The sequence below is a fragment of the Canis aureus genome, chromosome 19 (genome assembly GCF_053574225.1).
Source record: "Canis aureus isolate CA01 chromosome 19, VMU_Caureus_v.1.0, whole genome shotgun sequence".
Taxonomy (NCBI): domain Eukaryota; kingdom Metazoa; phylum Chordata; class Mammalia; order Carnivora; family Canidae; genus Canis; species Canis aureus.
Window position 1 is genome coordinate 28,637,131 of NC_135629.1, and position 16,310 is coordinate 28,653,440.

The following is a 16,310-nucleotide window of genomic DNA, read 5'->3' on the forward strand; positions in this document are numbered from 1 at the left end:
TTTACATTTTGGAAATATCACTCTGGCTTCAACGAGAATAATGGTTTGTAGAAGTGGACAGTATAAATACAAGAATACTGGCGGGAAGGCTACTTCTTTTGTGTTAGCTTAGAGGTCTTTCTGTAAAAATCAGGGAATGTGTCAGCTCAGTCAGATAAGTCTGGTTCAGGGAAGACATGACCAGCGATTACTTAGATCACTGGTGAGTTGATGGGTGAGAGGAAATGGATCTCAACAGAAGCTATGAATAGCCATTGTCCAGGCTTTGAGTTGGCTCCAGGACACTGCTATCTTATTACTGCATCACTGGTCACTGTGTACCATATGGCCATGTCACTCTCATTGCTTTATGGGTTTTCTTTTCACTCCTCCCGTACCTGCTGGTGAATTCCCTTAGCATTTTTCATTTAAATTGGAGAGAGAGAATTTGATTGGCTTCACTAATTACTGGTGTCCATACTGGTCAGAGTTTCAATGCCAGCCCACCCTATAGGTTGTCAAATAGCCTGTGCAATTATCTCTTGTAGATCAGATAACCCTGAGCCAACCTCACCGCCCCTGTTCAGACCTGGAGCTGGTTTCCTCACAGAGGGCTCTGGATATGTTTCCCAGAATCTGGAGCTGTAACACAGATTCTAGGTGATTCTGACACGGACTGCATTGGAGAACTGCGGGTAGTGGTGAAAAAGAAGCTCTACAGTGGAAAGGTCTAGGTTGGAATTCTGACTCTTCCACTTACTGGTTGTGTCTGGACTAAGATCCTCAACACTGGTAAGTCTACTTCATCATCTGCAGAATAATACTTTCTTCAGGGAATTATTGTGAAGGCTGAATGAGTTGATTTTGGTGAAGCAGGCAACACAATGTCTGATGCGTAAGGAGCAGCCAACAAATAATAGTCATAGAGAAGATGATGTTAGAGATGACCTCATCATCAGAGTTCTGGCAAGATGCAAACCTAACTCAGATCAGCACCAGAAACACCCATGGAAGGATTACTCTGGGTGGAGTTAAGAAAGTAAGCATACACGTTGAGGCACCCAGAATCTGGCAACAATAAGAGACTGCTGGCACCTGTAGTCCTGAAGGGGCAAGGAGAAGAAATTGTATTATGGAGCCCAGTGACAACAGGATTCTTATAGCCAGGGCCGCTTCACAGCACCGTGGTTGTAGGGAGGCAGCCATGGCTAGAAATCAGGCAAAGCAGGTAAAGAGTGGGGAAGAAGTAGCCCACATGCTGACCTCTAGCCAGTGTAGCAGGGGAGACTCAGAGGTGGAATCTGTAGGAATTAACCTCTTGGGGCATAGAGGAGGGCCGATAATGGAATAGAAATGGGTAAGAAACAGCATGATGATGATGAAAGAGAAGAAGGAGGACATGAAGGGGGAGGAGGAGGTAGAGAGGAACAAGGGGAAGGGGAAGAGGAGGAGGAAAGGATCAAATCATCCATGGCATTCTCAAAAAGACATAGCAGCATCTGTTGACAGGTCAGATGACAATTCATGATTTTTTCCTAAGCCAGTATCTCATAACATCATGGAACATTTATGCTATTTACACACAGGGCCAAACCATCTGGAAAAAAAATATTAAAAAAAATCTCTCAATCAATCTGGCCCTTTGGCAATACGAGGATGGTACATGAGTATTCTGAGGTAGGTATCAGTTTGGGGAAAGGAAAGGTGTGGCTTGCCAGTACGGATCTGACGAATGACCCCACATGGGCTTACCGCGGCACACAAGACCTTGTTCCCAAGGTAGCAACCCTAGGGCTCTTGCTGTCAGCTCAGCAGCCTGAGGGAGTGCTCCGTCAGCAGGGTGTTGATGGTGCTGAGGCTTGGTAAACTATTTGAGTGAGAAAAAAAAATGTCATCAGAGGAGAGGTTTTTGCTCACGTATTTGCTCTCACACCTTGGTTCACTGCCCTGCTTCTCTTTTTCTGGTGCTAGGTTCTGGAACCTCGGCAGCTCCATGATTACATTTTGGGGAGTCTCAGAATCTCTTGAATGATATGATGTAAAAATGTTTAAGTATGTGTGCATTTTCCTAACTGGAAGGACTGCTAGATTTTCTAAGTGTCTTATAACTACCGTGAAAGTCATTGCTGTCGGCAAATGCCATCAGCTTGCTCATGATGTCACCTTTTGGAAAAGAACCACCAGCCTCATCCCAAGAGGAACTGTGTGTGGACTCCTAGTTTCTCATTCAATTGATGTGATTGTGAAAACGTGTGCTTGGAATAACTGGCAGTGTGCTAGGTGTTTAATAAGTACTTTCTTTTCTCCTCAACAGCCACTAGACATAGGAATTCCGATCGTTTACAAGTGATGAAATAGAAGCTTGGAGGTTTTAGATGACTTGTTCAAAATCCTATGGCTAATAAATGAGTGAGGCTACATTTAAACCTAAGGCTGTATAGTTTCAAGCTTAATGCTCTTTTTATTATATCCTGTTGCCTCTCACTGCACTATTTGTTCATTAAAATTAGAGCTGTGGTTCTTGTTTCCTCAACTGACACCCAACTCTCTATAAATTCTATGAGAAATCTTACTATAATGCTCTAGCCCAAATTAGCTTCTTCTTTCTATTTCTCCAAAGCACTTCTTACTTCTATTTTAATACTTCTGATCATCTGCTTTGAATATGTAATTAGTTACGGTTTATCGTTTTCTCCTCACTAGAGGGTGAACATTCTCATCATCAATAGCATTGATTTATAACTGCCTAAGTACAGGACGCTGTGCTATGCACTTCACATGCAATTCTTAGAATGCTCTTTTGGTGGCACTATTATTATCATTTGCATTGTGCAGATGCCTTACACAGATTAGGAGATCAGGGCTTGCCCAAGAGCACACCACAAATACGACTTGGGAGTCAAACAAGGTCTTTCTGACTCCAAAAATCACACTCTCCACCACTATCTCCTCTGCAGGGACTGTATCTTAATTATTTTTGTATCTTCCTCTCAGGGTCTAGCAACCTGCTCAGGAAATGTTTATGAAATTGGACATTTGTTGACTACTATGTGACCCAGAATCTAGGATGTGACAATCGCCAGGGCAAGTCGGGCATATATGTGGTCCTGGGAGATACATAATGTCCAACGCTCCCTCCCTGCTTTGAGAGGATCTGAGGATGAAATGAAATCCCGAAGAAAAAGGTATCATGTCCACTAAGGGAAGAGACGACAGGAATGAAGGATATGTTTTGCCCACAGTAGAACCCCAAAAACTCTTCATTTGAATATAGTACAGTTTATGTATCTGTATATCTGGGTTATTTCCATTTTGGGATCATTATGAATAAAGCTACTATGAGCATTTTTCTATGGATATTTTTGTATACATATGCACTATATCTCTTGGATATATATCTAGGAATAGAGCAGAGCTGCTGGGTCATAGAATAAATTATGTTTAATTTTCTTAGAAACTGCCAAATACTTTTCCAAAAAAGATCGCTTCATTTTACACTTCCACCAATAGTATTTGAGTTCCACTTTTGCTATATCCTCACCAACACTTGGCATTGCCAGTCTTTTTAAAGCTTTATTCACTCTGGTATCACCATGTAGTTTTAATTTGCATTTCCTTGATGAGTAATGATTTTGAGTACCTTTTCATGCTTACTGGCTCTTTGGTTATACTCCTTGAAATACTACTCATCAATAAAAAAGAACAAACTACAAATATGCATGAAAATATGAGTAAACTCCAAAACCACATGTTGAATAAAGAAGCCAGACACAAAAAAGGAATACATATGCTGTATGATTCCATTTATATGAAGTTCAAGAGCAAGGAAAACTTTTCTCGAGTAATGGAAGTTAAAATAGTGCTTCCCCTTTGGAAGAGAGAGTGATTGTGAAGGAGCACGAGGAGACTTTTGTGGATCATGAAAATGTTTTATATTCTTGATTTGGGAGGTGGTCATATGAGTGTATACATGCATGAAAATGTTTAACATCGTTAAGTTTATTAAAACTTCTGTCGAATGAATTCACTTGAAGAATGAAGTTAAGGAAGCTTGGCTCATCTCAGTTTGAAAGGCCACGATTAGGAAGGCACTGCCTGTCTTCTGGCACCAGGCACCCCTGTGATCCCAACAGCTGAAGAAAGATGCTGCTCAGCTCACTGACCTACCAGGGCTGATTTTGTCTTTGAGCACTGTTCTTCCTTCTGCTAGGCCAGAATGAGCCTTAAGAAGTTCTTTCTCCAACTAAATATGTCTTTAATTCTATTCATAAAGATGATCCTTTCCTTTCCAATGGGAACTTTATAGGGATAATTTAGTTTACAGAATTTTTCTTCAATTTTGTTGCTATAAGCTCTGTTGAATAAACTAGAAAGATGGGCTCTGGGCATTGGGCATCAACTTGTATTGATTTTTTTCAAGGCCTAATCTAATTCTGTTACTCTATAGACAGCTCTGTTCTTTTTCTGCAGTAAAAGGAGACCAGATTCTTTCTTTCTTTCTTTTTCTTTCTTTCTTTCTTTCTTTTCTTTCTTTCTTTCTTCTTTCTCTTTTTTTTTTGTAAAGATTTTATTTATTTCATGAGAGACACACAAAGAAAGAGAGAGAGAGAGGCAGAGACACAGGCAGAGGGAGAAGCAGGCTCCATGCAGGGAGCCTCACGTGGGACTCGATCCTGGGACTCCAGGATCACACCCTGAGCTGAAGGCAGATGCTAAACCGCTGAGCCACCCAGGGATCCCCCAGATACTTTCTTTCTTGCTGAGATAGTACCTTATGTAGCCAGGCAATAACAATCTAACTTTTAGATGGTAGTGTCCTTGCAGCCAGTGGCACTGGCCCTCCCCTGACATTTTTTTCCTGATTGATCTTGTTGAAGTGGGATGCTGGTGTGAAGCACAATGAGACTTACATAGATAGCTAAATCCTCTTTTGGTAGCCATGATTGTAGGCAAGGACACAGGGTTGTCATAAAATATAAAGGTTATACTCCACCTCTGTAATCACCATTCAGTGATTCTCTATTATGTTGTGGTTTCGTATAATTGTTTAAAAAATATATTAGAATACACATAACATAAAATATACCATCTTAACCATTTTTTAAGTGTACGGTAGTAGCAGTAAGTATACTCACATTCTTTTCTTGTACAACCATTACCACCATCCATCTCCAGAACTCCTTTCATCTTGCATAGTTACCCATTAAAACAGTAATTGCCTATTTCCCCCTCCCCTCACTGTATACATATGCCATGTTTTGTTTATTCATTCATCCATCCGTGGACACCTGGGTTGCTTCTGCTTTTCGGCTATTGTGAATAATGCTGCTATGAACGTGAGTGTGCAAATACCTGTTTGAGTCTTTGCTTTCAATTCACTTGGGTATATACCCAGAAATTGAATTTTGGAGCATATATTAATTCTATTTTTAATTTTTTGAGGACCTGCCACACTGTTTTCCACAGCAGCTGCACCATTTTACCTTCCCACCAACAGTGCACAAGAGTTTCTATTTCTCCATACCCTTGCCAATGCTTATTTTCTGTTTTTTCCTGTTTTTTTTTTTGTTTTTTTTTTTGTTTTGTTTTTTTTTTTTTTTTTTTTTGGTAGTAGCCATTCTAATGAGGTGGTATCTCATGGCAGGTTTGGTTTGCATACTTGATCTTTGTGGGTCTATGTGGGGATGGGGCACAATCATTTGTAATGGTGTTTACCTAGAGTAGAGCAATTATTTTCTAAAAGTTTTCTGTTTTGGGAGGCTGTCTCATTCCTATCCTTTTGGCTAGAGAGGGTAGGCTTCTGTTGGGGCTTTTTCCGTTTGTGCCCTTTGGTGTTTTGGGTGGGTGGGTGGCTTCCATCTCACCCAGTCTGGTATACATGAAACAAAAAGAAACCTCAGGGAACTAATTGTCCTGTTGTTTGAGTTCTGAGGACCCTTGAATATCTGTCTTCTTTTCTCCATCTCTTAGACTTGTGTTTGTCTTATGTAGAATGTCGAGGGTTTTTAGATGTGCTTAGCAGGAAGATGAGGGAAAATATGTCTACTCTGTCTTCTGGGAAACAGAGTTCCTCTGCAATGTTAGAAATGTTAGCTTATTTAAATACTTGCTGTCTATTCATAAACTTACCCAGAGAGTTAGTGACTTGCTCAAGAGCCAATTTTCTGATCTGATGGAGGACAGTTTCTATGACCTCACCACACTTTTTTGCCACTCACAGTACCCACATTCATGGAACTCCACTGCATTCTTGTCCCTACTCATTGCCTTCACAGGGCTGTTTGTCAGTTTTGGTTCGAGATTGTCTCCTCACTAATTTTAATAGCCTCAGATTCATAGTGAGTGCACGATAGGTGTTTGCTTGTTTGTCATTTCTCTCTCCTCTCTCTCTCTCTCTAATAAGTTTTATGTCTACATTTTACTGCTCTCTTTCTGCATACCCACACTGTTGTGATCTTCTAATGGTCAGCATTGGGATGTCTTGTCTTTATGATCACCTTTTTATGTTACATGTTTCATGCAACATCTGTACTTGTTTGTTTTTTAATGAAACAGTTCTTTTAGATTTGTTATCCAGGAGACAGCAGGCACAGAGCCCAAACCTGTTGACAACACACAAGTTCCCTTGTCAGGCCTTTTTTCTCTCTTTGGCTGGGTGTCAGCAAAACCACTTGGAAAGACTGTGGCTTTGTCATGGGCCCACCCAGTGGAGCTGCCAGCAGATGGCCTGAAGCATTTTACTGCCTGTCTGATATGGTGGAAATTAAATTCCTGAATAAGAATGCTGGACATTTGATTGGTCTGGGCATAAAATTATCCTACAGTGTAATGGGGGGAAAAGCAAGAACCTTCAATTTTCCATTGGTGACTGTCATTATGCAGACTTTTCTGATGCTCATTTGAGAGGAAAGAACTGGTTCTGATGATCGCTGGAGCAATCTGGGGCCTCTCTCATAAATAAAACATGCCCTATAATTGCAGTGACGCAGCCAACACACGCATACATGTAGAATCAATGCTTATTATCCCGTCAATTAACATGGAAAATTAAACAAGATTTTAGGCTTTGTTATTGTTAGCAATCCACTACCGATTAAGAGGGTCTGGAAGTCTTTGGTTAATCCGTGGCTTCTTAATTTAGGATTTTAATACCCACAGGGTGAAGAAATCAGGCGAGAATGCTCAGCTCCACACAATATGCTTAAAGAGATCTGGCTGAAAGACTGAAGGAATTGTTCATCCTGGCAAGAAAGTGCTCGCTTGCATTTTCCCAAAATGGTAGCTTATGTGGGAAAAGGCTTGCTTTCAAAGTCATCTGAAAGTGTTTAACTATGTACCTTCAAACTTTTAATTTATTTTTGAATAAATAACACATTTCCATGCTTTAAACCAAACATATAAAAGGCATATAGTAAAACACCTCCTTCACATTCCTGTGCCCCATCTGCCCAGTTCTTTCTTCCCTCGGTTACAACCACCTTCGTCTAAATTAGTTACAAAACCTGAATTTCCTTTTCTTAAGAAAATCCTATGCATGGTTTTCATATAGAATCAGGATTGTTTTAAATCCTATAGGGGACCAGGCACAGAATGAAGGGAGACATTAATTCCTGACTATAAAACCAGGTCTCTAGTGGACATATGCTAGATTGATGGCTTCCCTCCCTCTCTATCCCATGCATCTCTCAGAGCTGTGTGCCTGCTGCCTGAGGTCTAATGAGCCGCTTTCTGTGCTTCTGAAAGTCGGAGAGGTCATGGCATTGCTTAACTCAATAATTGGGAGTATTGCGAGCCTTCACTATTGTCCTAGGGGAGTTCTTGGCTGTCTCCTCCTCTGACCCGATGATTAGTCCTTTTCCTGCTGCCGGGTTCTGTCTATGCTGGGTCTTGTCTACTCTTATCTATTCCTGCCTTCCCCCAGGGAACTGGACTGCTCAGCTATCACTCAGGTCTTTATTTTCTTGGCTTATATCACCAGCACACGACTTTTCAAACCCAGTGGAAGTGTTTTCTATGCTGGTGTCAGAGTTTGAGACTAATCTGTGCTGAAGAAGTAAAATACAATATGATCGAAGTCTCCACTGGTACTTCGATGTTGAAGAGAATATGGCTTAACCTGAAAGACTTTGATACCCAGAATACTAGCAAGATCTATGTGTTTTTTAGTACTTTTGTTTTACTCTCTTTTGGATTACATTCTCACCATAAGGTGCATATGGGTTTAAAAAGATATTATGTTGATAAAATTGTTCTTTTAAATTTAAAACAGCTGTCAATGTGTCTTCCTACTGGCATGTTGAAATTGGACAGATACAAATAAAGATAACCAAGTTGTAAACAGAAATATCCAATCTTGAGTCCAGCAGAGATATTAATACACCGAAGAATCTATTTGGAGGATTCTAATTTCCCTAACAAAATATATTTTCTCCTGAGCCATGACTTAGGAAAGCAGGCATCAGCACGTTGCCTTGAACTCCTCAGCACCTGTCATGATGATAAATTGTTACATAGCAAGTCTGCTTGAGCAAATCCCACTACCAATTTTAAATTGCTAAGCCCTTTTTGTAAGTTTTAGGGAGCACAGAGTACCTGAAATAACCCCAAATAAAAGTTAGTGGATACCTTAGTTACCTCCACCTGATTATCACTGACACCATCGATCAGCAAAAATTCTTCTTTATACACTTTGAGATTACTTCTTTCCAAATATCTAATTTAGAACAAGTGTTACTTTTGGAAAGAATGCACTGGAACATGTTTTGGAACTATTTTTTCATCATTGCATGAGTTAGAATAGATGCTTGCTTTTTACATATGTCTGTCTATCCATCCAGCCATCCATTCATCTATCCATCATTCATTCATAGAGTCATTTATTGTTTGACATTCAAATGATGTGTATCAGGCAACTGAGCAGGGCTTGGGGCTACATGAGGACACTGTATCAAGGCTTAGAGTCTCCACTCTCATGATGCTTACACTTTAGTGGAAGAGACAGACAATAAACAAGCATGAAAATTATTGATTTGGAAAAAGGAATCTGATACACCATCATGAAGTAGCATGGGGTGACAATATAAGCGGGGGCAACTTTAAGTTGAGGGGATCAGGGATGGCTTCTCTGATGATACTTGAGCTGAGTCCTAAATTAAGAAGGAGCCAGCTGTGGGAGGTGTTGGGGGAAGAGCTTTCCAGGCAGAGGAAACAATATGTGCCAACTTTTGAGGTATGGAAAGGAGGCTGTTTGGGCTGGAGCACAGTGACCAAAAAACTGCCATGTGTGGTAAAAGGGGCTTATTCTGAGGCTTATGGGGAGCGGTGCAAATGTTTCAGATGGGTTAGAACATGGGGGGTGGATTATGGTGAAAAATGGATCAGGGTGGCATGAAAACAGATGGGGAGATAGGTTGGAAACTATTGACCTGTGGTCAAGATCAGAAATAAGCTATTTGTACAGAGATGATGGGTTAAGTGGAGAGGACAGGATATGGGGATGTCCCTCCCGAAGAAGGGGCTAGAAGAACTCAGAAGTCATTAGCTCGACTAAGTAGCTGTGGGATGGTTACAGGTTCTCTGCTATTTCTAGAGGCAGAGAAAACAGCAGGTATAACAGGTTTGGTGAGGTATGGGACATGAAGGGAGAGTAGGCAAGTGGAGGCTGGAAGGCGTCAGGGGCTTTCATCATGAAAGTATGGGAGGCAACAGACTGCAAAACTCTTGGCAGTTTCTTATGATCCATGAATGATGCCTGGCCTGGAGAGTTAGGTTTCAGAATTCATTCACCTGTGCTAGGGTTCAGGGACGCTAGGTAAGACACTAGTCTTTCCTTCCAGGAAATGCTTGTCTGGAGCAGTGGACTGAAGGAAATAAATGATGACAGCAGTGTGCAGATTGTACACAGTTCATTGAAAAGTACAAGCAGCTCTCTCTGCCTGGGGAAGTCCAGGTGGCTTTGTGGAGGAGGTATTCTTTTGGCTGGATTTCAAAAGAGGAGTCAGGGTTAACCAGACAGAGAAAGGCATTCCAAATAAGAGGAAGAGAATTTGCAAAGGCAAAGGCACAGAAATACAAGGTGCTACTAGTGTAAGGCTCATGGATAAACTGTGTGGTTGTATATACATGCATTGGGAAAGTCTCAGGGAAGTGGCTGGAGACAGGCCAAAGCCCAAGAGTAGCCATTAGAAGCTCACATGGCTCCTGGGGGCAGCCAGGCATTGGATTAATGAGTGAAGGAAAATGGAAGGTTGACAATTGGGAATGGTGGGGGACTTCGTCAACCTGGGGAATATAAGTGTCCTCGAAAGGGAGTAGAATCTTCACAGCTCCTGCCGTCTACTCCAGGGTAGAAATGTTGTGAGGGCCTTTTGAATTTATTAATGAAGTCTGAAATGCAAAAATCTCTTGCATGTTGACCATTAATTCAAACTGTAAAGCACTGTGTGGGCCAAATGAAACACTTTTGTGAGCTGGGTGAGACTACGGGCTAATTGCTGGCAACTCATGCACTACTGACAATGGAGTTGCCTTGTTTCCTTTTGTGTCTCCTCAGGTGGACAGTACAGGAGAGGTAAAACCTGATTAAATTCAGTGAACTAAGAGCTACTGGGTTACCAGCTAGCCCTTCTAGGGACATCAGAGTCCAGCAATTTGTTTCCCAGGTGTTAAAGGAATATTTACTGTGTAGCCAGTAGCGTTCTTTCTTACCTCTTGAAAATACGCACAAAATCTGCTGTGATTAGAGCCACATTGCCCAATATTGTGGCTACTAGCTACCCTACAGCTATTCAAATTTCAATTTGTTAACTAAAATTAACAAAAAGTAAAAATTCAGTTCCTTAGTAATACTGGTCATATTTTTCAAGACCTTGATAGCCACAGGTGGCTAGTGGCTACCATATTGGTCATACCAGATGCTGAATGTCTTTATCATCGTGGAAATTTCCACTAGACAGTGGTGCACTAGGTTTTAGGTGACAAATTGACTGTTCTGTGAGGAAACTAACTCCATTCAGAAAAGTGCACTGTAGGAGTATATTTGGTGTAGACACAAAGTATTTTTAAAAATCTATCTTATATGTGTCTTTCTAAAACTAATTTGGTACTGCCTGTGTTATTTCAGATGGGGATGATCTGAAACATTTGAAGGATTAAATAGTTTTCATGTTTCCTTGGCAGTTCTTATCCTGAATGGTTTCATATTTCAGAATTTCCAAACAGTTGTAACAGAGTGCGTCGAGACATTCTCAGACTTGGAGGCCATGGTACCATGTGTATGTTTGCAGCAATGGATAGATTGGTGCTCTTTTTAAAAGTCTCTAAGAATGAGTAAAGACATCCATAGCTATTTATTGAGCAAATGTAAAATGCTTAGTAATCATACACTGTCACCAATGGAAACATTTTAAGTGTTTAGGAGCTTCTCTTCCAGCTTAGAAACACCTAGATGCAGACGGTGGCTTTACCACTCAATACCATTAGCATCAAAGCCCTTGTTTATTTTCCAATATTACAATGTGAGATGAGTACTTTTGTTATTCTCATTTTTTAAAAAAAAGAGAAATCAAGGCATACAGGGGGTTAAGTTTCATTTAGTGTCACACAGCTAATAATTGTGGTGAAGTTGTAGATCGAATTCAGGTAGTCTGACACCAAGGACAATTTTCTTTTCTTTTTTTTTTAAAGATTTTATTAATTTACTTGACAGACTGAAAGAGCAAGTGCAGAAGTATGTGGGGTGGGGAGGGGCAGAGGGAAAAAGAGAAGCAGACTCCTTGCTGACCAGGGAGCCCAGGACCCCAGGACACCAGGATCATGACCTGAGCTGAAGGCCATCCAGGTGCCCCTAAGGCCAATTTTCTTAACCACAGCACTCCCATGCTTCTTCTGATCATTGCCAGTTTATGAACTTCACTGGGCCTTGGTTTCCTCATCTGTAAAACAGGGATAATGTTACCTAGCTCACAGGAGTTCCTGCAAGGGTAAATCACATGACACAGCACCTATCAGCTACTGTTGGATTTATTCACTTTTAAAGAAAGGCATTCCTTAAGAGAGTTTTAAAAACTCAATCTCATCATAAAATAAAGATATTTACACAACAAAGCTATAATGTTTTTCTTTTACCTTATTAGAGTGGTAAAACCCCCAAATTAGATGATATCCTAATGTGACAAGGGTAAGGGGTAAGGCGTACTCCTGAGCACTGCTAGTGGGAATATATTAATATAACCTGTAAGGAAGGAACTGGATATATCTATAAAAATTATATCTTTTGACCCAAGAAACCATTTCCAGGTATTTATCTTTTCAGTAGGTTTGCTAGCATGTTTAAAGATGTGTGTTTAAAAATATTCATTGCTCTGATATTTTTGTAGCAGAATGTGGATCCAATAGTGTATGTGTGTGTTCTTCAGAAAAAGATTGACTTAACTAGGGCTCAGCAGACTTTTTGTATAAAGGAGCAGAGAGCAAATTTTTTAGGTTTTGTGGGCCACGTGGACTCTGTTGTTATAGTGAGAAAGCAGCCTTAGGAGATATGCAAATCAATGGCCATGGCTGTGTGCCAATAAAAAACAGGTGGCTTACTGAATTTGGCTTGTGGGCTATCATTTGCACACTCCTGGCTTAAATAAATTATGGTGTGTCCACAAATGGGAATACCATTCAGTCACTAAAGAGAATATAGGACAATCTCTAAGACCTATGATTAAATGGAAAAATCACAATGTAGCAAGCACTTACAGAGCATCTACCATGTGCTAGGCAATATTCTAAGTGCTTTACCTCATGTGTTAATTCATTAATATTCATAGTTACCCTATAAGGTAGCTGCTACCACTATTACCCTCATTCTAGACAAAGAAGTTAAAGTGGCGCACATTAAGAAACTTACCTTCCCATAACCACTAAGTGTTGGAGCTAGAATTCAAACTACAATTTGAAACTTGAGACCAAACACTCATCCTATCATATGTTGCCTTCTAGAACAGGGTATAACAGTAAAGTGTGCTACCTTTTACATATATCAATAAATGGAATTACATCATCACTTTATTTTTCATTAACATCTCTAAGAAACTTTTTAGACACTTAAAAAAAAGGATTTTATTTATTTATTCATGAGAGACACAGAGAGAGAGAGGGGCACAGACACATGCAGAGGGAGAAGCAGGCTCCATGCAGGGAGCTGGACGTGGGCTGGGTCTCTAGGATCACACCCTGGGCTGAAGGCGGCGCTAAACCGCTGAGCCACCTGGGCTACCCACATTTTTTTTTTTTTTTTTTTTGAGAAAGTGCATACACCTGGGCAGAGAGGGAGAGGTGGAGGGAGAGGCAGAGAGAGAGAGAGAGAGAAAGAATCTAAAGCAGGCTTCATACCCAGCATGAGCCCTACACAGGACTCCCTTTCATGACCCTGAGATCATGACCTGAGCCAAAATCAGGAGTCGGACACTTAACCTACTGAGCCACCAGGAGCCCTTAGACATTTTTCCCTAATGGACTTCCAATGAAAAATTAGCATCTCAGACATAGTCTATCTGTTTAGGTAGTGTGTTATCTGTGTTTCGTACACAAAGAGCAGGACTTTTCTACCCTCCTCCTACCATGAACCGATTTTTAGCCTTTTAGGGTCAATACTGCCCTGTTGAGAATGAGTGGATTATGGGTGTACTTACATATTCATGGGCCATCTCTGGAAAGATCTGTATGAATGTGAGAATGTGAGAACAATGCTTCTGGGGGTATAGTCTGGGAGGGTCAGAAGAGGGAGACCTCTGATTATACAACTTTCTGCAAAAGTGAGAGGAAAATAAAGGCCCCTGAGCAGCCAAATCAAATAACCATGTAATGAAGGAGGGAGCACTTGCTGTGCTCCCCTCATTTGTCCTTGCCTGGCTGTGGTTCAGGAGCATTAATGAAGCCTCTGAGCCCCTGGGAAGTCCTTGCTTGGAGGAGGGCTGCCATTTCTTACTTCTGCGGGGAGGGTTTGTTTGCCTGGCTTCAGTGGTTTAGTTGACAGCTTCTCCTTCCCTTTTTCACACTAGAGGCTTTCAGGGTTCTTTCTTCCTCACAAACAACTCCAAATTGAAAAAAAATAGATTTTTAGTGATTTCTTTAACTTCTCTCCTAGAACCCAGAGATCCCCTTTTACGTCGTTACAATAAAATACAATTCCCATTCATTCTTTATTTCCCAACAAACTAACGCCTCCCTGGACCCCACAGTGAATTGGGGGGTGGGGAGGTGGAGAGGGGAAGGAATGATGGCAGAAAGAACTGGTCAGAACAGGATAAGAATCTTCTAGGTTCTAAGCTTTGCTCATTCACTAAACTACTTTTCTGATCTGATGTTGAAACTTTCTATCATGCAGACATGGGCCCCACAATGATCTGTATCCAACCATTAGTGGTGACCCCTTGGTATATGTGACTCAGTAGAGAGTGGAGACCAGCATTAAAAAACACATGAAGTACAATAGAATGGAACAGACAAGTCCAGTAACAAATGGAGTGTGTCTCATGCGGTAAAGGTAAGACTTGTTTTGTGAAACTCAGAGGTTAGTGGTGTGGGTGCACTGGGGCACATTCCAAATGTATTTACTGTTCAGAGCGTCTGTACTGCAAAGAGATGAGCCCAGTGCAGTGGCCGGGCCTTGTGTGATCGCCTGGAGCTTCTGTATAAATGCTCACCCGCTCCAGGCATCCTTTATCCTGTCACACTTTCTAAAATCCTCCATCGCATACCAATATCTACACTTAGGTTTCTGGAAATTATCATTTCCATTTCACTTTGCAACAATATGTTCAAACAAGTGTGCCCCCTAAATTCCTTGATTCTGAATATGAGAACCAAATATTGGCGGCCTAAAAATTCACATGAATTTATTTCCCCCTTTGTAGGAAGAGGATGAAGAGTAAAGGATCTGTGGCGGAGCGATGACGGAGGGTCAGCGAAGTTAGCAGGTCAGATGGTCAGAAAGGAGCTTGGCCCTGAGGGCAGATTAAAGGAAAAGTCTGCAGCCTGTGACTGACTACTATCCCACTACTATCCCACTTATCTATACTTATCCTGATCTTTCCTTCCCCCAGCTAATGCCATTTTCTGAGTCAAGTCCCAGGAGGTTCTGCTGTGCTCTCCTAAGACTCTCATGTCTCTGGGGTAATTCTTCACGGATCATCTTACCTCTGTCATCTGCCTCCTACAATGGATCACCTTTGTAGTTGTCTTTACTTAGGCATTTGCTGGAAACTGCTGTGTTGGCTTATAGGAACACAAGGCCAAGGGGGTGTGAGAGGGAGGTGGCAGGGACCCTGGATCTTTGATCTACTATCTCCATTGGTTCCTGGTTTAAATTTTCAACTGTGGTTCCTGGCTAAGCACTTCTCTTCTTTGCCAGACAATGACCCTTACTTTGACCCTGGGACATCCTCTTTGTGAAGACATGGTCTTGGTGTCATGCTGTGTGCTGTGCTATGTGTGCAGCCTAGGCCTGGGGGGCTTTCCCTGACCTGCTGTGAACTTTGAAGGAAGCCAAGTCTATCACATTGGGCTTTTTTGGGGCTTGGTCCTGGATCTCCTTCCATACCAGGCTGAAGGGGACAGCTCTGTTGTCAATGGAGATGTGGTCCAATGTGGTCCTTAGTGCTGGGCTGGGGACTAGCCTTAACCTCCAAGTGTTGTGTGATGATCCTGAGGAGACCAGTTAAGGATGCCTAGGAACAGTTGAGAAGAAAACCAGAAAACCGGATTGCACAGAAACCAGCCATGCTAAAGCTCTGCTTCAAGCACACAGTCACTATTTCATGATGGTTATCCAAAGCTTAGAATTCAAATGAGTTAGATAACAATATTCTTTCTCCATCTCTGATGTGTTACATTATCTAGTTTACTTGCTTGAATTCTTGGGATATTTGATGGTGATTGCATTGAATGAGACTGGAAACATAGGAGGAACAGATTTGGGGGAAAGATTATGGTTAACATGTCACATGCTGAGTTTAATGTTTGCCTGGGCCCTTTGGTACAGAAGTCAAGTATAGGAGACCAAGGAGTTGTTTTCTCTTCTTTTCTATAAGATCAGGCAAAGCTCTTGCACCTTGATCACAAATTCACCAGATCTTTCACTGCCCCTAAAGTGGAATTAGCTTGTTTATTACTTATTAGGGGTTTTGGGGGTGCAGAGGAGAAAGGTGGGTAAAATGGATGGTCCCTAGCATAAGGCACAGGTATGGCTTCAGGTGACTCCTGTATCATGACCTGGAGATGGTGCAGTTTGCAAACAAGGCAATGGGGTAATAAGAAAGAGTACATCGATATGAGCTGGTGAA

The 16,310-nt window shown here is 41.4% G+C and overlaps 1 long non-coding RNA gene across 11 annotated transcripts in view; it reads left to right on the top strand.

The window, feature by feature from the left end:
* Window positions 1-16,310, top strand: part of LOC144289806 (uncharacterized) — a 128,883-nt gene that overhangs the window by 49,452 nt on the left and 63,121 nt on the right. For 10 of the 11 annotated variants that reach the window (XR_013357779.1, XR_013357778.1, XR_013357774.1 and 7 more), the window contains 5 exons: window positions 528-771; window positions 1,566-1,656; window positions 2,974-3,164; window positions 14,354-14,512; window positions 14,883-14,945. This is a non-coding gene — a long non-coding RNA (uncharacterized LOC144289806). The remainder of the gene's footprint in view (window positions 1-527; window positions 772-1,565; window positions 1,657-2,973; window positions 3,165-14,353; window positions 14,513-14,882; window positions 14,946-16,310) is intronic. The other variant, XR_013357775.1, reaches the window with a different exon arrangement.